The 25,917-nt window shown below is 40.7% G+C and overlaps 2 protein-coding genes across 5 annotated transcripts in view; both read right to left on the reverse strand.

Annotated features, from left to right (window-relative positions):
- tiam2a (TIAM Rac1 associated GEF 2a) overlaps positions 1–25,917 on the reverse strand; it is a 119,466-nt gene that overhangs the window by 83,706 nt on the left and 9,843 nt on the right. For 3 of the 4 annotated variants that reach the window (XM_089004217.1, XM_089004216.1, XM_089004212.1), the window contains exon 1: positions 10,359–10,517. The exons of the other annotated variant lie outside the window; for it this stretch is intronic. The gene's annotated coding sequence lies outside the window, so the exon portion shown is untranslated. Of the gene's footprint in view, positions 1–10,358; positions 10,518–25,917 lie in introns of those variants that run through there. 4 annotated transcript variants of the gene reach the window in all.
- Positions 1–25,917, reverse strand: part of scaf8 (SR-related CTD-associated factor 8) — an 83,500-nt gene that overhangs the window by 13,475 nt on the left and 44,108 nt on the right. The window lies entirely within an intron of this gene.

The raw sequence follows: 25,917 nt of genomic DNA on the forward strand, positions 1-25,917 counted from the left end.
GCGTAGCAGAGTACTGGGAGCGTGAATGTGTGGTGTTTGTCCAGGGTCAATTAATCTGTCTTTCTAACAAGAGGATACACGTTTGAATTTCAAAATTTTACAGTTCAGTCTGAAAGCAGTCAAAAAACTGGAGTTAAGATTAAACTTCACTGTGGTAATTATGACAACAAAATTAGCTGGCAGCCACTGTCAGCTGTAATCCGGAGCAGGTGTTCCACAAAGCTGCGTTGTGTTTAACTTGCAGTGTTAAAATAACCAAAGCAACAAAGGCGGCAGTTTTCTCACCGAAACCATTTTTTGACCGCAATATGAAGCGATAATTCTTTGCCAAACAATCACTACGTCACTTTGTTTGTGCTTGGTTACAGAGGATTGTGGTCAATACGTACTGATAACACGGCAACAAGCTTTTTTGTGCATGACTTGCCTGAGCTAAGTGCCACAAACTGGGTGTGCCATATGTGCAACAACACTACAGATGCGATTAAATGAAGGACTGTGCCAAACTTGTTATAATCCCATTCATACAGAGAGGGACTAGAATGTCAATCAGAGTCTTGGTCATGATGCGGCCATCATCGACACAAGACGGGCAAAAATAAGGGTGTCTAAAACCATACCTTTTGCGACACTAATACATTACGGACAACCCTTGAATCCTTAATCAGTGAAATAATTTCCACAAGTGATTGAATTAGTGGTCGGGGGGCAGATGTGGTAGCCTGGTGATGTCCCATAGGACACTGTTGGTGGGATTGGACAGGCAGATGCGCTAACAGCAGGGGTCATGAGAGGTCAAGCTGTTCCATTATGAGAGGACAAGGGTGGTATTTATTCACTGCCTTCCCCTCCGAAAAGGGGGAGGGCTAAGAAGGCAAAAGAGGTGGATATTTAACCCTTGAGGTGGAAGACAAACCAGCCTCTGTTTTTCTCATCTCCCGGTGGACATGATGCACGACCAGAGAGATTCAAGGAGGCTATCATCCTTTAACAATGGGAAAATCAGAAAGTTGCTGGAAAAAGTCCAACATTGGCACATTATCCAACTCCACAATGATCCAAAGTGCAGCTATAAATACTGCCAGCAGGCAAGGGGAGGAGGTATGAATACAGTACATGCAAGACTTGCAAAACAATAAAAGTCAAGGTAAATAACAGCAATTGAAACACTGTGAGGTTGCATTACATTGGTCGTAATTTGCACTCTTCCATTAAAGACAACATTTTCAATGTTGGGTATTTTTATGCTATGTATGCACTTTGGCCCCCGGGCTCCAGTGGCAGGCCAAAGTACTTTGTATGGCTTGCTAGGAGCCACAGAGAAAAGCATGTGAATGAAAACATATTAGAAAGAAGAAAGCATGCATTCCAGATGGTTAAAACGCACCGTTATTACAAGAAGGAGTCAACATTTCTTTAAAAAGCAAACATTTTAAGACAAACAATTTCCCAGGAGAGAGAGAGAGAGAGAGATACGGACTGGGAGAGCATTTATATGACGGACAGGGTGCAACGCAATAGGATGTGACGTAATGGGATGCGCCATCATGTAAAGGAAGGCAGGATATGACGTATAAGGAGGTCCAAAATGTAAACAAAGATTAGAAAGAGATGTTTAAAGATGTTCGTATAGCGAATTACCCCAACACGCGAGTGTGCCCTAAAACAATTTTTTTGTGCACAGGAAGGCAAGCTCAAGTTTCCAAGTGGAGTTGAGGCACAGACCACTTGTTGCTGGAGCTTATAGCGCACAAAACTATTCTAGGGGGGAGGTAAAGAAAAGCTATCAAACTCAATAGAAAATATGAGCTGTTCAATGTATTTTATTTTAGAATTTTGAGGTGATTAGGAACTTGAATCACTAGTGATTTTCAACAGGCTAAATAAATAAATAAATACAATCTATTTCCTCATAAGCAAGATGCAGACGTCCACCATCACCGCCAAGCGATAAAAATACACTAAATAAAGTGCACAAAATTGTTGGTGCAAGACTTTTGTTTGACTATTTCATATGTATGGCCTCAATGACACATTTGCAGTAAGCCTTCCTTGGCACCAAAATTAGCAATGACACATTCCTACCATGAAAAGCAGATATGATTGTCATTCTTACAGCTCTGACATCCATGGCTTTTCTCCATAATGATCTGTACATTTGTCTGTGTCAACTAAAATGCGAACGCATTCTAGATGTGTGTAAAATAACTTCCAACTCATAATTTTTTCACCAATTCAAAATCTCTACAAATGTTTAACTGTATTTGGTTCATTTTTACAAATGACTAATATCTGGATATTCACTGAGATGTTTATGATGTTTCTATTACATGCTGGGCATGACTAATCGTAGAACCAAAAAGATCCTGACTGCTTCTTTGTTTTTGTTTTAATACAATTGGTAAAAGTAACTTAATTTTTGTTTGTTTTGGGGATTTTTTTTCGCCAAAGGGTTAATGCTGGCAAGCTAGTGTCACATCATCCTCCCTTTTCCGATAGAACGCGTTACAAAAGAGCCACAGCAGCCCTTATTCGTCCACACACAGTGATTTCCCCAAACACGCACGTACACCAGTTTTTCGCCCGATTTTGTACAACTCTTGCAGTTATGAGTCATGTGTTCCGCTCTTACCACACAGAGTCAGTCTAAACTGTAGACACTTGAAAACATCTGGAAAAGCCACCAAATAGTGTTCCATCCTCTAGCTCAAGGTTTCAAAACTAAGCAGACAGATGGACAAATTGATGATCTTATTGAATTAATGCAAATTATCCCTGAAAAAGAAACTAAATTAATTGTGCCCGGGAAGATGCACGCAACAGAATCAGAAAAGATGAAACAAAGCGGCTTCACTTTTTGGGCTGCAGGACCTTTAACAACATTATCACAGAGATGCCGACAAATTAGAAGTCAACTTCTCATATCACTGTTGTATGTCAAGTGCCACAAATAGCCCGTAGCATCGCTCGCAAACATAGCATACATGCAAGTGTGTTTGGTATTCACAAAAGCTTGACGAAATGGTTGTTGTCCATCCTCTAAACAATTACAGAGTGAGCTACGGCCTGCAGGTTTGAACCTAATTTAATACAGTACAGTTTTTATTGCGCATACAAATGTTATTCTCAAAATCACATTCAATGAATTTCATCTGCTAAGTCATGCAGGTATAGTGAGGGCGGCGGGTCTACTCGCAGCTCCGTTGGGCAAGTGGAGCACTCCTTCAATTGAAACCACTCTTATGCAATAACAGGAGAGATCCTGTCTTGGGCGCCCCAGTGGAATAGTGGTGCAAGATGTTCCTGTTGGATAAGAAACCTTGTGTACCATTTGGGCATCATGTAAGGAGGCAGAGGCCCCGTCGGCCATATACAGCCTGAAAGACAATTTCATCAGGCGTGCAATGCAACTAGAAATTTAAAAATACATACATTAAAGTTCAGAGGAATTGTTTCATGTTTGTTTCATCCTATTTTTTTCATGCATTTAGTATGGCTGTCAGGAGGACTTTTGGTCCAATTCTACAATAAAAGGCAGGGTGCCAATGAGATGCATATTGTCGCCATTTTCCCCTTGGTGACTGCAAAAACAAATGACGAGTGTTCTTATCGTAACATTTTTGCAATGACCTAACATCCTCTTCCAGCTGACAGCTGAGGCCTGACAGTCAAACAAGGCCTGCTGATTGTATCGCTCCAGGAAACACGATCCTTGGTTACATTCACCTTTTTTTCCGAAAGACAGTTAATTGAGCATGTTTAGCGAGTCAATATGGGATAGCCATGGCCCAGAATGTGTTGACATTGGCTGGGTGCCAAACAACTGAACCAACAGGGCAAAGCTTGGGAAGTGAGAAATCGAGAAAAGAGATTATCTGGCTCGGATATCAAGCCACCTCCTGCTCAAGTGGCGAGAGGGATGGACTGAGAGACGAGTGTTAATGAGGCTCTTCGACGCAATAATGAAACAACCACTGCCATAGGCTCTGTGAAGAATTTTGGCTCTGTCACCTAATGAGAACACGCTGCCCTGTTAGCTTGAGCACGCTCTTGAACAGGTAGACTAAGCAAATGAGCACAGCAAGGCTCCGAAATGTGTGTGAGCTCAAAACTAACTAGCTGGTCTATTATTAAAAAAAAGATGCAGGCTGATTGAACACTCAAAAATTGTCCCAAGGTGTGAGAGTGAATGGTTGTCTTTGTGTGCCCTGCGATTGGCTGGCAACCATTTCAGGGTGTTTCCCGCATAATTCAAGATGGCGCCGCGAAAATGGCTGCGTTTCAGGCAGCTCCTGTATTTTGTTTTTCTAATGCTTTTTTTTTTCATCTTCCTTTCATAACTTTGCTGCTGTGAAATGTAAATTTCTCCACTGAGAGACTAATAAAGGTAAATCCAATCCAAGACAGCTGGGATAGGCTCTAGTATCCTCCGCAACCCTAATGAGAAATAAACGGTACGGATAATGAATGGATGAATGAAATACATACCATATTTTCCAGTGCATAAGGCGCACCCAAAAGCCTTCATTTTCTTCAAAAGATGACCCTGCGCCTTCTATGGAGGTGTGCCTTCTATGTGAATATTACAGGTCTCCCAAATACTGTCAGCAGCCACCGATTCCTTTTCCCCTGTAGACGAAGTAGTGCGTAACCCCAGCCTCCACTGAAACTTTTATATATTTATATATAATATTTGGAAAACTCTTTTTATTCATTGAAGGTGCGCCTTATACTCCAGTGCGTCTTATACACCGGAAAACACGGTAAATGCTGATATTTTTCATTTCTTTGCAAATAATTACTTGAAGTATGACTGTTGAGGAAATTGTATAGTTTGACAGGCGGTAATCAAGATACACATTATTAAGCCTGGCTGGAGGTCAGCATGTTCCAGAGCAACACTGTGAAATGTTTGTTGTTAGGCTTTTCCCTCAACAATAGCCAACCTGAACAAGGATAGAAAAAGAAATCCTTAACTTAATCTGGACACACCCCTTAACAGGGATGGTTTAACGCTTGCCATATACTCCATCCCTCCAAAAATGAAATTTCTATATCCAAACAAATCAACTGATAATATGAAGATACAGTAAAGTCTCGTTATATCGATATTCAAGGGAGTACGAAAAAATATCGATATAACCGGGACTATCGATATATCCGATCCTGCGCCGAACTGCATTAAACAAAAGCCGCCAAAAGAGGGCAGCCAAGCGCCAGAAACGGAGAAACGGAGCTGGCCATTAGCTCCCTTTTTTTGGGTCAATGTTGCCTCAAAATGGCACATATAATTCTTTAATGATTGTAAACATGTATGCTTTAATCTTCAGAACTACAGTGTATTTGAAACATATTCATAACTGGATGTGTAACAAGAAAGCATATTATCCGAATCTGAAGCCATTGTTTGGATTCACAAGCAATGCAAGACGTCTTGGCGTGAAGTCATTTTTATTTGCATTTGAATAAAAAGTGACATCGGCTGTCCTTTAATACACAGTATGGAATGTTAATAATTTTCAAAATCATTGCGCTTCAGCAGACAAAACAAGAAACGTTGCAAAAAACGATTGCATTCATATACAGTACAGTGGGAATGTACATAACACAACAGGGAAACTGCAACACTTACATCTTACTGTATTATGTATACAATTTAAAAAAGTCATCAATCTTCTTCTGCTTCCCATTTTTACCTTTTAACACAAACACTTCAATCTCGTCTGCTACACACGAGCTAGCGTCTGAAAATGAAAATGGCTCTGCTACACGGGTGCTGGGCACGTTACCAAGTCACCTGACCAAGTCGACCAATGGCGCGACTGATGGCGTGACACGTAACCAAGACACGTGACCAAGTTGACCAATGGCGCGACCGATGGCGTGTCACGTGACAAAGTCACACGGCCAAGTCGACCAATAGTGCGACCGATGGCGGCTCATGTGACCAAGTCGACCAATGGCGCGATCGATGGCGGCTCACGTAACAAGACACGTGACCAAGTTGACCAATGGCGTGACGGATATATCGATATAAACAACAAAAATGGCCGGCGGGGGATGAAAAGGAGCACCGTAATAACCGGATTATCATAATAACCGGATATCGTACTAAACGGTACTAATTATACATAAAAAGACTAGAAATGTGCAAGGGAAATGAAAATAGTATCGTAATAAGCGGTACTATCGATATAACCGATATCGATATAACGAGACTTTACTGTATTAACCGATTGCCCTTGATGGAAGTTATTCTGTGGGATGAAACAGAGTGGCAGATGTTTCTTGGAGACCAGTCCAGAGTTAGTCCACCTCAATATTATGTACAGTCAAAGAAGTAACACATCTTTGCTGTGACCCTGAACAGAATCATCCGCAGAGAAACTCGACTGATGGCTCATAGACGGCCACCATACCACCATTCATGCCAAGGGGTTTCGTAAAAAAAATATTGACTGAGGTTAATGTGAAACGTGTGCTTCCTCGTTTTTATTTTGAAGATGGAAATTCAATCTATCCATCTCCACCCAAGTGAAGAGCAGGTGGGACATGGTGCGCTAAATGTGAATTTACACCATCCATCACGCAGGAACAATACTGGACACATAGCGCCAAGGGGAACCCTCACCATGAGCATTTTGGCCGTCGCACCAGCTGTGTTTGCCTTTCCAATAGGGATGCTAAGTGATGCCTGATGGCGAGTGGACCAAAGTAAGGATCAATCATCATTTTTGTGAGCTGGCCAACCAACGGGTGCATCGCCATTTCCATGTAAACACGATTACTGGTTTACTATATAGAACATGCAAACATGTTTTTTGGAAAAGCTCTGAGCCACACAAATTAGCTTCAGAATAAGTCACTTCAACAATGCTCTCAATGCCAACATATCAACTTCCCATGTGTGCGTTAGTAGATCAGTCCCTCTTCCCAGACAGTCATTAATTTCCATTAGTCATTGCCATAATTGTTTCTTTGTGAACACGGACTTTCCCAGAGCAGACATGGGCACGATTTAAGTATATGTTCTTTTTAACAGTCAAGAGAACAATCTCCTTTCTTCCGGGCAGATTTCTTTTCTGTTGACCGGAAAACAATATTGTCTTTAAAATTAAAACCTGTCTTAAAAAAAGAAGACAAGGACCCCATAGTACTATCATTTCAACACTACAACCTATTTGAATAACTTATTGGGGGTCATTTGGGAGAGAAGACAACACAAATTCATACACTGGAGATATAATTAGGAACATGTGCACAATCAAATAGTTGCAATTTAGAACAATTGCAAATGCCGACGTGAAGCCAATAGTGCACAATTTAATTGACACTTAAATTTGATTATTTAATTACCATAACACTGTTTATTCTTTTGGCGGCAGTTAGCTGTTGTTTTTGTGTGGTTCATTATCCTGAGAGGTGTTTATTTTCTCCATTTTAGGAAGTTTATAAGGAACAGCCCTCAGTATGATGAACAGCGCAATGACTTGATACATTTCTACCTCTATTCAATCACCATGATCTATCATCATAAGTGAGATTTGATTGGAGATATGGATCTTGGACTGGATCAAATCAGAGGCTTTGGGTGCAACTCACTGCCGAGAACTACTTATGCTCCTATTTTTTCCACCTGCATCAACTCCAGCCATCTTTTTAATCCTGCACCTTGTGACAAATGGTTAAGGCGCCTGTTCTCTTCCATTCTTCATTTTCTTGTCCTGTCCTCTTTTTTTGCGCAAGTGACCCTGAATGTGTGCTTTAATCTCCCCCAAAGTCTTGAAGCTGTTAAAAGAGCATGACTGGGCACACCTTGTTCTGCTGGATCAGAGCTTGCTCTGCCACTGAGCTTGAAAAGTTTCCCGTTTGTCCAGCATCAGATACCCCGAAGCGTGGCTTGACTACGTAAATCCTCTGAATGTGAAACTTTTAAAGTACGTTTCAGAGTCACTCAACTACCATCAAGCTAAAAAGGAAGCCTATTTGTTTCATGCCAAGAAAAGCCATTCCGACAGAATGATCAGGGTTGTGCTAACTCAGGTCACAGCCAGTTCACGTGTCTTTTAGGTGACCTTCACTTGCTAAATAAGTCGTGGGCCAACATGCAACAGCCTCTAGTGAAGCTTCTTTTTATAGCAACCTCTCCAGATGCTGCTGCATAAAGACAAACAGAATCCAAACCACTGAGCAGAAAATAGAAACACACCAGTTACCATCACCCCGGTCTCACTCGACCGTCCACACTACAAAAAGAACCTGGAAGCCATAAAAGGACAATGAAATGTAAACATTCAGTCCATACTAATTCAAGTTAAATCAGTCTGGAAGATGTGTGCGCTACCTCCACCTTAAAGGACAGCATGTGACAGTAAGCACAGATGTTAGCCATGCCTGATAAATTACATGCACACCTCGCCATATATGGAGAAAAATGCAGAGGGTAGAAGACATGAAACATCAGTGACTTCAGAATTAACGGCGGCTCAAACTTCCGAATAGGCTGCAGAAGGGTTGAAACATTTCCCCCCCAAAAAATCCTGCCGGCCACACAAACCATCAAAAGACAAGACCCCCATCTTCCATCAGCCTGCATAATTCACACTAAATGAACTGACATCAACAACAAGAGTAATGTGCATGAAGGAAGTTAATGTGGTAATGATGTCACTGCTTGTAATGTCTATGACCACCCACCAAGAAAGATGGCCGACATTAAGGCGTTTTTTTGTGTGTGTGTGTGTGTGTGTGTGTGTGCGCGTCACGAGTTAGCATATTTGACAGCAAACCTCCTTCTCCTGTCAGAAAAACAGAACGACCAAAAGCATCACATGCTTTCCACTAGAAGGAAATTACAGGTCACATTCAATCGCCATCACAAGGAAAAATGAAATAATACAAACATCGTGTTCCGTGTGCTGCGTAACATTTCCTCACCTCAAAAATGTAAACCGCATAGACAGAAATAACACGGTGCCACAAGTTCTGACCCACCAAGTTTAGTTTCCACAGTGAAAAAAAGAGAGCACATCCGCAGAGATCCACAAACAAGAAAGTCAACAATTATGGCAGTCGATTACGATTTCTTTAAGGTCCATTAACCAGGTAAAAGTAATGAGGCTGGTCTCTCCTAAAAGAAATTGTTGAGAGCGTTACTCCGGTGTTTGTGCCAGCACAGTCCAATTCCAGTGCAAATGAGGTAAACGCTCAACAGCATTCCCACAACTCCAATGGCTCATAAACCGATCACTAATGATGCTAATTAGGACATAAATATCCCAAAAAAGTAAATCAACACACTATTGGATGGTGTCCAAAGAGAAGCGATTACCCACAATCATTAGGCAATGCTTTTATTTGTATATCCTCTGAGCCAAGGGTGATTCAAAATACAGAATTGTCACAGTTGTTTGTTGTCAAAGCGAAACAAGCCAAAAGGCAACCCTTCCTGGCTCTATTTGCACTGGTCAAGCACCAAACTTCAAGGGGTTGGGGGGAGCCTTTTGTTGGCTCCGTATAAGCCTTGAGAGCTTTTTGCAAGCAGCACACAGCCAAACAACAATAGAGGCCAACGACAGTTGAATACGAGTGGCCATGTCCTGTGATTGAGTACAAGGACCAATGCTCCCAAAAAACAGACAGGAAGAGAATGACAGCACAATGAACCCGATATATTTGAATTGAATAACCTCCCGAATACACATTACATTCACTCGGCAGCAGCCAGAATTTGGACGCGGTGTTTGACCCCTGGAGTGGTCGGCACTCATGCTGGATAAATGAACAACCAGTTAAAAGTACCTATGGCAAATGACTATTTGAGTGATGTTTTAAAGGGTGTGCCAGTCATGAAGTGGAAGAACATAACATGTCCACATCGGAAGATAAGAACCCCAAATTTAAGAGGGAGATAGATAAAAATCATTAGACCACCAGGCTGTACGACATTACATGGTCTTTAATTAATTTATGAGCACATTTAATGACAATATGAAGTGATTTTTTGTGCTAAATTCCACGCATACTTCAATGAATAGATTGTATCGTAGTATGAGCAAAGGGGTAAGCGCAGACACAGTTCGAGGGCGTATCAACAAAAGTTTGTTTCAGCTGTGTCGACCAGTACAAACTGACGATGCGCTGAAACACTTGTTGGTCAAACATTTTGGTTTTTAGCGTTTTTTCGTGCAATGAAGCATTTTTGATTAAAAAAAAACTGAAGAAAAATATATCCCTAATATTTGAAAACAGTTTGATGAATACTGTTATAGTGCCGTAGATTTGCAGCGTGAGACGATATGTTCATTAAATTGCATGGAATGACGCGCGCGTGAAAGTGAAATCAGTTGCACACTCACCGTTTTGTGTTTCCTACGCTGACACGTAATAAACCTCCCTACAGCGGCTAAACATCATTTTTTTGTACTTATAAGTAACAAAAAACTGCGTGTAAAATCGTTCTGTTACTTCCACGGGTTAGTTGTGTTGTTGGTTCCGGACAGGACGGAGATCTTGGAGCCTCAGCCGACTCCTCCCAGACTTGTTGGGGGAGGGGGAGCTCCTCATTCCGCCGACGACAAAGCCCAACAACCCCCTTCTTTTCTACTTTTCATATTCAATGTATGTGTCTACGATTTCAGTTAGTTTCAAATATATTTTTAATGTTTATTTTCACCAAGTCTCACAATTATTTGACAAAGCAAGAAAATAGCCAAATTAAAGACACGCGGCTTCCTATGGTGTTACATTTGTAAACATATTACAACATAACAAAACACAATATAACAGAACACAAAATATCATTAATTGTCATTTTATGTTTGATCATGATGTTAAGGTTGCTTAAATAGCATTCTGTTGTTTAATTATTGTTTATAAATGTTTTTAATTTGATAGATTCTGATTGGCTTTTGACAGGTAGCGGAAAGCAGTGGCAGACAGTCAAGGCCTGCAAAGCCTTCTCTGCTAGCCTAAAAATATCTTAATCACAGACTGATGTTCACTCATTCACTGCCATTCACAAATTTACTCGGGAATTGAAAATATGAGTTATAGTGCCATTCCCAAATTTGTTCGGGATTTGTTTTTTTCATGCTTGGGTGTCGATAAAGCGCTGGCATGGCCTCTGTTAATGTTTTTTCATTTCCACAAGGGGGCAGCTTTTCCTTTTTTTCCATGTTAGCGCTTTGTTCCATCTTCAGCTGTTGTTAAAGCGCTATATGAACCAATATGTATGAATTGCATTGTATTTTGGACAGCCGCCCTCATTTCAAGCTCATATAACTCCAGGCCCATACAATTTAGGAATTAACTCTTTTTTATGATGAAAGAAGAGCATCTAAGGTTTCTAACACTGTACTGATTGTGTATAGAGTCCTAAAACAAAACATTCTGTGGCTCCTGGCATTCAAGTGACAATGACAAAAACCCTGGCACTGGAGAGGACACATTTTTGCATGTCTGGCAGTGACTGAGTTAATTATATTTTGTCCATGAATTCTTATTAAATAATTCCAAATTGGCTTTCTGCTTCCTTTCATTAGTTTTCCCCTGTTGCACTGCTTCCAGATGTGTTTTCGTATTTAAGCATTGAACCAATCATATGTAAGCCATCATTTGTTACCAGGGTCAGAAATCTACTTGGAAGCCTTCACAATCAGTTCTGCGGGCCCTGTCGCATCGAATGTGTCGGTCAAGCCGTTGCTCTAACCAATCAGATTTCAAGTTGGCAACGCAAACGGGTCACCAAAGACTTCTTGAAAGCGCTGGTTAACGTGTTTGCAAACTATGTATGATTGGCTAGTCAGTATAGCCAATCATAGTTTGCGAAAACTGCTCTGATCACAAGCCGCTAGTGACAAGACTGTACAGGCCCAAGCTAGCACATTGTACTGGTAACGAGATGGATAAGCAAATATATCGTGTTGATTTAATAGCAGTTTTGTCAACGCATCATGGCTGAAGGAGGAGAAGAAATTGATTTGGATGGAGATTTACTGTCCATTTTCAAGACGGACTTTAAAAAAAAGTGGACATCATTAAGAAAGGTCTGTCAGTTATTTCCTGTTTAATGGTAACCTCTAGTGGACTTGTAGTAATTCACACTACACTTTTTTTCAATCTGGATTGATTAAGACGTAGCACTACTGAAGGCCTAGCGATGAAATCCACATGGAAGCAACGCAATAGGGGAACAGTAATCAAAGGTAGCTGAAAGACAATTTGGAATTATTTAATAATAATTCATGGACAAAATATAATTAACATCAGTCTGTGATTCAGATATTTTTAGGCCAGCAGAGAAGAGAAGACCGTCAAGAGCAGGTCTTGACGGTCCGCCACTCGTATAGACTGTCAACATATGCATTTTTTGTACTGATTCTTGTGCTGTCATGGCCCAACTGTCAAATTTTAGAAATCAATACAGCCTCCGACCCAAAAAGTGTGCACACTCTAAGTTTAGAGTGACATATTGTCAATGGATATCATAGAGAAGTTTCCAAAATAAATACAACGGAATTCATATAAGTTGTTTATTCTTTCTGTGTGTCCTGGTTCCCACTGATCCACAGAACAGTACTGCGGAGTGGGGACCTCTGGTGTAGGTCACTATCTTTGATGACCTTTTTTGACATTTGGAATCAAGAAAATTGTTGACCAACCCCCCACTGCCCCTCTTTTGAGCATTGTAAATGCATCTCCCATCTGTTTGTCATTCCCTGTGAACATGGAAGCTGCCTGCTAACTCATAAAAATGTGAAAAAACACAGCTAAGATACTCTACTGCAGGGGTGTCCAAAGTCGGTCCTCGGGGGCCGCTTCCAGCTCACCCAGGAGCAACGCACCTGATTCAAATGATCAGCCCATCACCCAGCTGTAAAGCAGAATCAAAATGGTCCTGATGATTTGAATCAGGTGCATTGCTCCTGGGAGAGCTGGAAAACAGGCAGGACGGCGGCCCTCGAGGACCGACCTTTGGACACCCCTGCTCTACTGATTCTGTTCAAATCTTTAATCGCTTCAGTTGAATATAGTTCTTCTATATTTGCTGAAACACCCAAATTCATGGTAAAATATGATATGCTAACATGTGTTATACAAACGGAACAACATGCATTTGTAGTTTTACCCATTGATAGTAGGGTATTATAAAAGAATATTTTATAAACCTATTTGTTTGTACTATGATGCAGATCTTTTACAAAGTTGTGTATCCATGTTTTGGTGTTTTAACAACACATTTCATGTTGTCAGGTTCCCAGTAAGTAAAAGGCTTTGTCTGTCACATGAATCAATGAGCTGATAAGAAACAGGTTTGGTCTCCTGGGACAATCAATGAGCATGCATGCGTTGCCAGAAAGCATTGTTATTCATGCAATAAATGTAAGAGAAACCTGCTCCTCCTTTCATTTTCCCGTGACTACATGCCATACCAAAAATTCCTCTTACCGTTTGATATCTCTCATCAGTTTCTTTTATGGATTCCATGAACCCAGCATTGAGTCATGCTGCCTTTTGGAAAGGAATGTCAGGCCTGGCTAGCCAGACCCACCTTGACTACACATATTAAGATATTTCCTAACATGCCACTGGGAGGCTTGACCGTCTGTCCATGTTTATCTCCACAAGTCATCATGGGTTGACAAAGCTTGGCCATGCAGACCTTGCATCCTCTCACCATATTTCTGATGCATTTAATAGCTCTAGAAACCAAGAAATTTTTCTTAACAATCAACACAGTATCCTAATTCTGTATTTCCAGCCGTCTTAAAGGCTACGTGTGATTGGTTTGTCATTGCAAATAATAATTCCTGGTCTCAATTGTGGAATAGATGTGTCCGTAATAAAGTGATACCTTGGCCTACAAACGCTTTAGCTAACGAACTTTTCGCCTTACGAACGTTAAATTCGCGAGGATATAATCTTGGCATACGAACTAGTTTTCCTGAAACACACGGAGCGCCACAATGGCTGGCGGACTAGTTTTCCACACCCCCTTTCTCTGAGTGCATACGTCGTTTGTCTTATCACGGAAACTTATGCTCTTATGGGACCGAAAAAGACCCCAGCACAGGCTAGTGTTCAGCCGAAGAGGACACAAAACAAAATTACGGTCGAGCAGAAGAAGGAGATCATCGAGAAGCAAGAACGAGGTGTGCGATTGTGTGACTTAGAGGCCCAGTACCAATCTGGTAAGTCGACCATTGCTACCATCCTTTGGAACAAAGAAGCTATTAAAGGTGCGTGTGTTGCTAAAGGTGTTTCCATGTTGTATAAGCAACGGTCTCGGGCAATAGAGAATGTTGAAAAACTTCAGTTAATTTGGATTAACGAAAAGCAGCTAGCCGGCGACAGCGTGAGTGAAGCAATTATCGCTGAGAAACCACGGAAAATTCACTCAGATATCGTCAAGAGGCAACCTGGAAGTTCGTCATCTATTGATGATTTCAAGGCTAGCCACGGATGGTTCGAGAACTTTAAGCGCCATACCGGGATTCACAGTGTCATTCGTTATGGTGAGGCAGTTCTGACGATAAAGCTGCCAAAGCTTAATAATAATAATAATAATAATAATAATAATAATAATAATAATAATAATAATAATAATAATAATAATAATAATAATACATTATATTTTAAGCGCCTTTCAAAGCTCTCAAGGACACTTTACAGTCACAGACAAGCATAGGTACTATAATAAATAAAATACAGTAAAGTCTCGTTATATCGATATTGGTTATATCGATAGTACCGCTTATTACGATACTATTTCTATGACCGCAAGGAGAAAATTACATGCGCGCAGGGTCGGATATATTGATAGTCCCGGTTATATCGATATTTTTCGGACTCCCGAGAATATCGATATAACGAGACTTTACTGTACAATCAAAAAATAGAATATGATAAATAAAATACTATTATAAATAAAAACAATAGAAAGAGCTACACAGAAAATGCAATTTTAAATAGGTGGGTTTTGAGATGGGATTCGAAGGTAGGAAGAGAATCGATGTTACGAATGTTGGGAGGAAGTGAGTTCCACAGTTTAGGGGCAGAGCATCTGAAAGCTCTGTCCCCCATTGTGCTGAGATTGGCAGGGGGGGGTATACAGAGGTGGAGGGAGGAAGAAGATCTGAGGGAACGAGAAGGAATAGAAATTTGTAGACGGCTTACAAGGGATCATTCCTCAAGATGGTGGAAGAAAAAGGCTATGTTCCTCCACAAAAAAGTATTTGGTTTTCTCATAATTTAACGGTGCACTTTTTTTGATAATCCGATGCGCCTTGTGCATGGGTCAACAGTCTGACGTAATATTTTAAGTACTTTGTCAAGTGCTTTGTTACAAATGCAGTGGTTCTGAAAGCTCTCCATAAATAAAACCATATTGTGTTTTATTCCCTTCATAGTCGTAGATAGCGTCGTTTTATCGAGTGGATGCATAATACAACCGCATCCACTATTGTGACTTCTACTCTATGCACCTTCAATGTTGTGCACCCTATATATGAAAATAAATTTAAAATGGGTCGTTCATTGCAGGTGTGCCTGATATTCAAAACTGCCTTATTGTATGGAAAATACGGTAATTAAAATTTTGATATTTCTTCTACACTGTTATTTTGAGCTGAAAATACTGCTCTGTTAACACATAAGCAATTGTGATTCTGAAGAAACGGAGTGATCCACTCCATTCCCTTCTTGAACAAATTCGTCATTAGCGGGTGTGTCTTAATACTGCTACCCATATATAAATTCGAAGTGAATCTCCATCAGGTGCAAAGAGTCAGCCTTAACTGACATTGATGCAGGAGGTTGTTAGGTGACATATCGTCATTGATTTCTCATGAGTAAAGACCTTGGGAAGGCTTTCTCTATCACTTGGATCAGAATTGCCGTGTTCAATTGAAAGCCTTTGCTTTTGTTTTTTTTTTCATGCCTTATCTTTACTCCGTCCTTCTGCCACCTCCCCTGCATAACTTCTTTTGTCTTTGCTCTGAGCGGCTGCAATCACTTCTTTCATGTTACCTACTGTATTTCGACACATGGAAAGAGTCGCCAAATACAAAATGTGTTTGATCGCAATCTCGCACACAGACACATACACACACAGATACACACGCACACACACACACACACACACACACACACCCACACGGACACGTAGGCACACACACACACGCACACACACACGGACACGCAGGCACACACACACTTAAACATTCAGATTTCTTGTGTTTATGGCCACTTTCTTTCCCAGCAACCATCACCATGTAACTCTTTGACCTACTGTCCCAGTCATTTCTATCACAGAGAGCCATTAAAGTACATAGATTGAAATTAAAAGGGCAGGTTCCTCATACAGTGCAAATAATAGCTGGATCACACTGTACAATAGCGATAGGGGTGAGGAAAATCACTTATCATCTATCCAATTCACACACATGCATGCTCACAATTACAATCCGATTACAGTCCTCGTATGGGCAGAACAAAATGGTGGCAGTCGGAAAAAAGCCTGAAGGCAGTGGGTGTTAAGAAAACTTATTTGAGGGAGAAGGGGAGAGGGGGGAGTGAGCAAGAGAGAGAGACAGAGAGAGAGAGAGAGAGAGAGAGAGAGAGAGAGAGAGAGAGAGAGAGAGAGAGAGAGAGAGAGAGAGAGAGAGAGAGAAAGCGAGGGAGGGAGAGAGAGAAAGAGGAAGTGAGGGAGAAAACGTGAGTGACTGAGTAAGAGAGGGGATAGAAAGAAAGAGTAACTGAGAGAGAGAGAGAGAGAGAGAGAGAGAGAGAGAGGGGGGGGGGGGGGAGAGAGAGAGAGAGAGAGAGAGAGAGAGAGAGAGAGAGAGAGAGAGAGAGAGAGAGAGAGAGAGAGAGAGAGAGAGGGAGAGAGAGAGAGAGAGAGAGAGTGGGGGGGGGGAGAGAGAGAGAGAGAGAGAGAGAGAGAGAGAGAGAGAGAGAGAGAGAGAGAGAGAGAGAGAGAGAGAGAGAGAGAGAGAGAGAGAGGGTGGGGGGGAGACGACACACAGGCAAAAGGACACCAAACAATGTATGGTAATCGATGAGAAGGTTTCTTCAGCCGTCATCTGTACAAAAGTGAAGGTTTCGGACGTTTCGCCTCCTATCCAAGAGACTTCGTCAGCGAACTAAAGTCGGTGATGACGGCTGAAGAAACCTTCTCATCGATGGACCACTCCTGTACGACTGAGAGCTTACACAGACGTAATGTATGGTAATATCATTGATTGGCTGCTTAACATTTGGGGTCGTGCTTCTGTTGCGTCACACGAGTGTATGATTTTGAAGTGCGTCTTTCAACACTTTCATGTCTTTCAATTCCTTGATCTCCTTGATGTGCGTATCACCCTGACGCATAGCACACGCTTGCAAATTGTATAAAAGGAGCTGTCGCGGGACAGAGAGATTGGGCGAACCACGGGGCAGAATCATATCAGTATTTGTCAGTTGTTACTAACTGCTGGTCGAGGACGTTTGCATAGAATTGATGTTCTACGACGTCAATACATACTGTGTTTTTTGTTGTTGCAGGCCACTTTGGCGGACCGATCCAAAATTTCCCGTTTTATAACACATGACAATTTGACATTTCAGAAAAGATTTTAGCATGGATCATGAAAGTTGACAACCATTTTTAACCCACCGGTCACATAAAATGACGTGACGGGCCAGATACGGCTCCCAGGCCTTGACTTTAACACCTATGCAGTATCGTGTCTTGTGGCCCATAGCACAAAACTAAACAGGTAGCTAATCCATTTGAAGTCATTGGATGCATGAGCTGATATTTCTCACACAATCACACTTTGATGAAATCTATATTCTTAGTTATACATAAGCATCTGTTGTGTGAAGTCATGAAATCTGTTGTGTGAAGTCCCCAAATCTGTTCTTTTGTACAGAAAAATGACTCAGAAGCAGAACAGCTTGAGTATCGCCCCCTGTCTCACGAGATACTAGTTACGGTGCATATAGGAATATTGCCGACATATACTACATGAGCTGAAAACAGTGAGATGCTGTTGTTGAAACAACAGCTAAGCATAGGAGAAATAGTCAGTCTGTGGTCAAAAGGAACAAAACAGCTTGTCTCATGAAGGCATGCATGTCGGCATGTGTTTGCTGAGAACCAAGTTGATTTGACAACCATTGTACATTCTTCTCTAAAAAGATGGATTGAACATTTAGATACAGTGAGACCTCAACTGACAAACACCTTATCTTACAAACTTTTCGTTTTACAAACGTCAAATTTCTGAAAATTAAACCTTATAATAAGCACTATTTTCATCATACACACCCACCACGGCTGGCGGAGTGATCACGACCAAACAGCACCAGAGGTTAAGTTACCAACAGTACTTATGGAAGGTGACTCTCCTTCCATAAGCCATCAACGACCATCAAAAAGGTAAATAAAACTTTATTTTACAGCAGTTTATTTCTTTAATTACAGTCCTCATGTAATGTGCCTCTCTTTCCAAACAGCAATTCCCTTTGACCTTCGACCTCCAACGCCATTCCATCAAGCCATCAATGACCATCACAAATGTAAATAAAGTGACTTTATGATACAATGCAGTGTATTTCTTTCATTACAATACAATAGCACATTTATTATACATAGAATAAGGTATGTTGTGTGTAGTTTTAAGGCTTATTTAGTTGAAAAGTATATTTTATGGAAACCCGGGAACGGATTATTCCCATTTTAATGGTTTCCTATGGGATTTTTTTTTTTTTGAGATACACACTTTTCGCCTTACACACTCTGTCTGGGAACCAATTAAGTTTGTAAGTTGAGGTCTCACTGTACATGTTTTCTTTGTTTCCAAATACAGATATAGATAGACATTGTACTTTTTATTTGCAACCTCCAACAGACAAAAATGCTGTTAAATACACACAAATCTGCAAGTCGCAATTTTGTCTTGTCCTTTCTATATGTGTCCTTTAAAATGCAAAGAGAACAACCCCCTCATCATAAGAGGCCACTTGATTGAGTCCTGAAATTGAAAATTGAGTCTACTGACAATAACATCTGGCCAGGTTATGACGTAACACTTGTCAATGGGAAGTTCCATTGCAAAAATAGTAAAAGCTGATTCCAATGATACTAATACAATTCGTCACTCGAGTGTAATGTGGTTTGTATGCTGCTCATATTAACCTGAAAAAAAGCAACGGGCTAACAAAACTCACATTGAGGATGTAAACAACAAAAATATTAGGAATGAGAAGTTGGAAGCCAAAATCCTCCCAAAGTCATAAAAAAAACCTGATACTTCTCACCGGAGGCTCACTTCCACATTACCTTTTCCCCCCATATTGAGGGGGCAGTTAACATTCCACTCCCTTGTTAAAATCCACTACATTAGAAACCCACTAACTGCAATAAATAATCACCTGGCCGACAGGAAGGCCATGTTGTCTGGTAGTTCAGACTTTAGACGACATCAATTGGAGTGAATGGTAAGTGTACCTGTTAAATCACAGGAAAAAATGATAAACTGTGCATATTGTGGTTTTGAGTTGGGTAGAAATCTAAATCTAAACCAAACTTGATTGTGCGGGGCGCTTTATGGCACCAGGCTTTCATGTCCTTGAAAGAGGCTGAAATAAACACTTTCTACTTCATTTCACAGGAGGGCACCTGCTGGTTTTGGGCACCACTGCAGTTGCAGCTTTGTGTGTGCGTGTGTGTGTGTATGTGTGAGTGTAAGAGAGTGATTAATTTGAAATGTGTTGATCATATCGTAATTTATCCCATCTATTTTCCGTGTAATGAATTTGGAAACGTAGCACAAAAAGTAAAGTTGTTTGGCAGATTTTTTTCTTTGTTGTAACAATACAGCTTGACAATACATCTTATCCAATTGGAAGGTGTGGATAGTTCATTTTGAAATGGTGCCACTTTTAGAAGGAACATCCGGTTGTGGAATGGGTGAATTTATTGCATTGATGAAAAAAGTTGCAATATCTCTAGCAAATTTGCTGTTGCCACTGACACACGGGACTAGTTTGAAAGAGGCCTGGTGTGAAATTCCCTGCATATACAAATGGGAAGAATATGGAAAATTTGATTTTCTTTAATATCTATTGACTTGCAAACATATTAGAATAAAGCAAGTGCATACAATAACAATTGCGATAACAGATTACGACGCAATACACTAATGTGGCTCTGTGAGGCCACATATGTCATACGTGGCAAATTTTCACACTGTTGACTCGATTGTGAAGGTTGAACTTAGAAGAAATTAGACAAATTCTCAATGGAACAATTTAAAATGTATTTAACAATCTAGAGCTCAAGTAGCGTGTGAAAGAACCATGCTGCCATTTTAATTTGTCTGTCGAATCTCTGGGTTCAAAGTCTTAAAGATGAACCAATGACGTCAGTTATGGAAATCCATGATTTATTTTCCCAAGTTACCACATTTCTAATTTGGGTTTTGAGCAGCAAGCGTTCGGGAAACGCTGCTTCAAGTTTTGCGAAAACTTCATCATGACAGGGTTACGTTTGAAAAGGAACATTCACTTGCTTGCTTGAGAGAAACCAGAGGAAGAAAACAAGGGTAAATTATGCAATCTTGACAACATTTAAGATTTTTTTAATGAAAAGTCTCAGTCCAAAGTCATTAATCTGAAGAGGATAGTTGGAATGAAAAAAAAAAATGGGGATATTAGCTTTGTGTCTTCACTCAGGGCGATGGTAAATTCTCACAAATAAATGCACCAAATAGAAAAGAGAGATTTACAGAATTTTGTAAAACAAAGACACATTTGCTTGTCTTTTTCCGAAACTGCACAAAATCAAATGTCTCATGGTGCAGCTAAGAGATATTGGGAATGTTTTTGGAACTTGAGTAATTGTAACATGTCGACAGGTGACACTGTTAACTGGTTGCTACCAAATTCCAGATTCGTGTTGAAATAAATATAATATTGAAGTTCTTATCCATTTTTCATTGTGTGCACATGCCTGTCCAAATGATATGCAGACTGAAATAATTCCAGGAGAACTGGATGGAGAGTAAAATGATGATAGGTACGGTCCAGCGTCACCGCTCCTTCTCTTCATCTGCCGATTCATTTGCAAAGGCTATCAAGTGAACAATGTGATTTCGACATTGCATTACAAGAGTCCATAAAGTGCCTTAAAAAGAGAGAAAAATGTCCTAATTTAGAGCTGAGCTACAACATGTCGGATAACACAAAAGTATACTTGAAGAGATGCAATGTAATTACCAAGCAGAAGGTCCCCTAATAAGATCCAGTCATTTTTATATTTGACATAGAAATATATAGCTGTCAGCCTGAAAATCAGCATGTACTGCATGTTGCAGCAGTGTATGTAAAATTTTTAAGTCTTAATAAATACCGGAATAGATCTTTTCCAGTCTCCTCTTGATAGCCTTTCACATGACAAGATAATGTACCATTAAAATAGTGTAAGCTCGCTGGCAATAACTGTACCGCCCACATTCCAAACAGATGCTTGTTGCCATGTGATTGGCACATGATCTAGTCCAGTGTGAGCCTCCAGCTCACCCACTAACACAACAAGGACAAGCGCAACTTAAAACGGACGAGTACATGGAAAAATGCCAAGATTGGCTGTGAATGTACAGACAGGCGTACAAGTGAGGGAGAGAGCACAGGGGGAATATCGTGTGCATCTTCAATAGGTCACAGACTTCTCACAACCACATACACAAACTAACACACACACTCACATACACACATACACAGTAGTGTGGCATCTTCTGTCTCGCACTGTGGGGCCACCCGGAACAGATGTTCACTGTTCTGTCTCTCTCTCTCTCTCACACACACGCACACACACACGCACGCACACACGCACACACACACACACACACACACACACACACACACACACACACACACACACACACACACACACACACACACACACACACACACACACACACTCATATACACAGACGAAAAAAGCAAAGGAATGCCCAGGTGGTTTATTTGGTGTCAGTAAATGGGAGGAAAGGACAGATTTGTAAGTAATGCCTTTGTGAGATTACAAGTGTAACAAATGAAAAGAACAATTTGTGCAAAAAAGTGTTTATGTTCGTTCAGACAGATTGTGCACAAGCTAGATTGTGCGGTTAAATGGTCAAATGTGACTAAATGGGCATGCGTAATTGTGCACGTGTGTCTTAACATGATCAATATCACCCACAAGGGTCTCCCTGCCATCTTACTGATGGAAATTAAACATTTATGAGCATGTTTATTAATGACCAGCAGGCACCAGGGTTCTCTCTCGTTCTCTCTCTCTCTCTCTCTCACACACACATACACACACACACACGCACACACACACACACACACGCACACACACACAAGCACACACACGCCTGCACATACGCGGAGTGGCAGGAGGGATGTGAAATAACATTTGTACACGTTTAACACTGCAAAGACCGATCTATGTTCAAATGTTTTGAAGAGAAGTAATACTGTAATTGCAACACACTTTCCAAAAAAGAAAAACATATCCTCAACAGTGAAAATGATTCCAGCAAAATGTAGAATAAGAAGAATAAAATGGAATTTGTGTCAAATACTTAGCTAGAGTGACATAAAAAAAACATGAAAAAGGTTTATTTGTTGGCGACTTCCTGGTTTACACTGAGCGGAACATCGCATGTTTGATTCTGGGGATGAGGTGGACGCATTTTACAGAGACTGAAATGATAAAGATATAGTGCCATGTTCTGATTCCTGCGCAATGGTGTAAGGCACAGCTGTCAAAGTCAAATCTGGCCCACCACATGATCTTATTTGGCCCGCAAAAGCAAATTGAGCATTCAAAGTTCCATAATATTTGGTAAAGTGTGAAATCTCAAATTGTCATAAGTAATCCACAATATCAGTCATTATTCTTGACATCGGATTTTAAAACTAGTTATCCACCAATTTGTTGTGTGCAGCGAATGTAATATATGAAGGAAATGCGCCATTTTTAATGGTCCCCCAAAATCATAACAGCCCTCTAAGGGAAGCCGTAACTTCAAGGTGGGCCACGACAAAAATGAATTTGGCGGCCCTGGTGTCAGGATTTGACAGACGGGACTCTTGTCTACTATTTCTCAGGGTCTGTTTTCCCTACCACGAGGGGGCAGCATTTTCCTTTTGTACTGCCGCTCCCACTTGCACCTCACATTACTCCAGACCCATATAACTTAGGAATCAACATTTTTTTCCTAAGGTTTCTTACACTGCATTGAATGTTTATGTAGTCCGAAAACTCAATATTCTGTGGGTTCTGCAATTTGAGTTAAAATGACAAAAACCCTGGCACTGGAATGGACACATTTTTGCACGTCTGGCAGTGAATGAGTTAAACTTTAACACGTAGTAGGTTAAAGGAGAGCCCCAAAATGACTAGCATGAGATGAGTTAAGAGTGTTAGCCAGAGCATCACACATGAACTAGCACTGACAAACAACCCTCCCCCTCCCCCCCCCACAAATGAACGCTCTGCCCTCGCCTCAAAGCCACATTTAAAACAGTGACATTTTAAATGAATGGCTAAGATGGAGCTGGCAGCAACTCCCCCCATTGCATGTCAGAGTAACTGATTTAGAAGCTGTCATTTTATTGAGAAGCAAAAGTCACAGTGTCACTTTAATTTGAGCTGTTCTCTTTTTATGAGAATCTAAAAACAGAATGAGGAATCTCTCTGTTGTGGGATCCAAAGATTCCAGATAATTTAAGATTGATTTAATAATGGAAGAAAAACATTCTAAAAAGGATTGCTTCACATCATTCAGAACTAATTGGATTTTAACTAAGTCAAAATATTGCAGTTGTTTGGCACAATTCTAATGGATTAGAACTGCGTTCAAAGTGTTGTTTTGTTTACAAAACATTTTGTAAACACTCATTTGAATAAATGAATTTATTGCAGAGCCACATCATGGCAGTGAGCCAACAGGAAGCAGTTTGTAATAAACTCAGAATATTCCAAGTTTGGGTTTATTTCCGACCTAAAAAAAAAAGATAAATACATTGTGTCTATTGCAAAGGAAAAATTGCTGACACTACGGCAGGTCAGAGATATTTGGCACGTCTCGCACAATTAACTCCGCAAATCAGGACGGACACCAGTGCACTTTATTGAAAAAAAGGACAAAAGCAGAACAAGCACAATCATATTTGGGTTCTTTTGCCCACAACCAACGCCCAGTCAATCAATTGGCGCACTGGGTAACGGTGAGCGAGTTCACAGACAACCACAAACCTCAGCCATTATCAGCCAACTACATTCTAAATACATTGAAACACACATCACTCACCAGGCCAGTCCCCGAACGATTCATTCTTTAATTCAGAGGGAGACGTGGAATCAATAAATATTTTCAATTGAACCCCACGCGTGTCTGTCATGCACACTTGCCAGCGACTCCCATGGGAGAACCTTCTTCTTGGCATTGTAAACAGGAAGACATCAATGAGGATTTAAGGGCTAATTACAAGCTAGCAGCTTCAAACACGCTGTCTCACAGCGAGGAAACGGAACGAGAGGGGGGTAAAATAGACGCACAGTCATAGCGCTTAACCCAAAACAATGAGGCTTTTTTTGGTGAGGGGCGGTGTGAAACAGGTGTCACATCTGCAGACGGCGCTGAGTCACCCCTCTTAAAAAAACAGCTTTTTACGAGGGTTTTGCATCCAGGTGACAGACTTGTGAATGTGGGCTGCGCAAGTGTAAAATGTCTGCTCTTTATTAAGTAGGGGTGTGAAGAAGACCTCTCTGTTGCAATGTCAGCGAGTGAAAATATCCTCCATCATTCCTCATTTATTTCCACACACAATGAGCTATGTTATGGCTTGCTCAGCAGCAAGCACCCCGCCACATACACATTTTCCACATTTAATAAGCTCCCGTGACACCCGGAAAACAATCAGTCAAAATCAGCATTTTGCCTCCTTGACACCAACTTCATCTGCAGTTTCAAAACAGTCACGACTTGAATAATCATCATTTATCTTTATCCCTGGCCAGGTCACTCGCCTTCGACTAAAGGGCATAATGTATTCGCATTATGTCGCATTTTCAGAAAGACACTGTGCAAATCCGAAACACCTCATCACTTGATTCAAGCGATGATGAACGGGTAAGAAAGGGAATGCAAAATGAATAAGGAGCAACTGCAACCCATGGATAACATGTGAACTGTTATTTTCTTTTGTTTAAAATTAAATAAATTTCTTTCAAAGAAGGGAGGAAAAAAACAGGTTCCAAAAATTGTGAGCAATGGTACCAACCATCAAGCCTAAAATGTGTACGCAGCCCTCTTTGCACAAGCGAGATGGATTTAAGGTGCATTGTGACAATTACTGAACCATTGCCAATATGTACACAAACAGTAATGTGCACAAGGGACGAGGGATTTCGTGACAGGCATTTAAACCACTAATAAAACACAAATCAAATATATGATTTGAGTGTTAGGTAAACGTTGTGAAAATGTAAGCGCTGGCTCAGAGAATTGTTTCCGGAATGTGAGGTCTTTATTGCAATTACGGCATAATCCCTGGGAGTATTTGTGTGCAAAATTCCCTTTCAAATGAGTGCAAATCAATTTCAATCTGTATCACAATTGGAATCATTTTTATTGCCCAGGTATGTAGAAAACACAAGAAATTTGTCTCCGGTAGTACACTAGTATACATGCTTACGGTAATTGATAAAAATCGAAGCACACAATCATTTTTCCAAGTTTTCAATTTTGACAGCATCACGCGATAGTGGCCAGCACATCTATATCAGATTTGAAAAGTTCTGAGCTCAAGACTTCCCCTGTGGTGTTGGCATGCTCTCCCTGCACTTGCATTGCTTGTCTCCGACTACTT

The sequence above is a fragment of the Hippocampus bargibanti genome, linkage group LG09, assembly GCF_051943395.1.
Source record: "Hippocampus bargibanti isolate YZ-2025 linkage group LG09, ASM5194339v1, whole genome shotgun sequence".
Lineage (NCBI taxonomy): Eukaryota > Metazoa > Chordata > Actinopteri > Syngnathiformes > Syngnathidae > Hippocampus > Hippocampus bargibanti.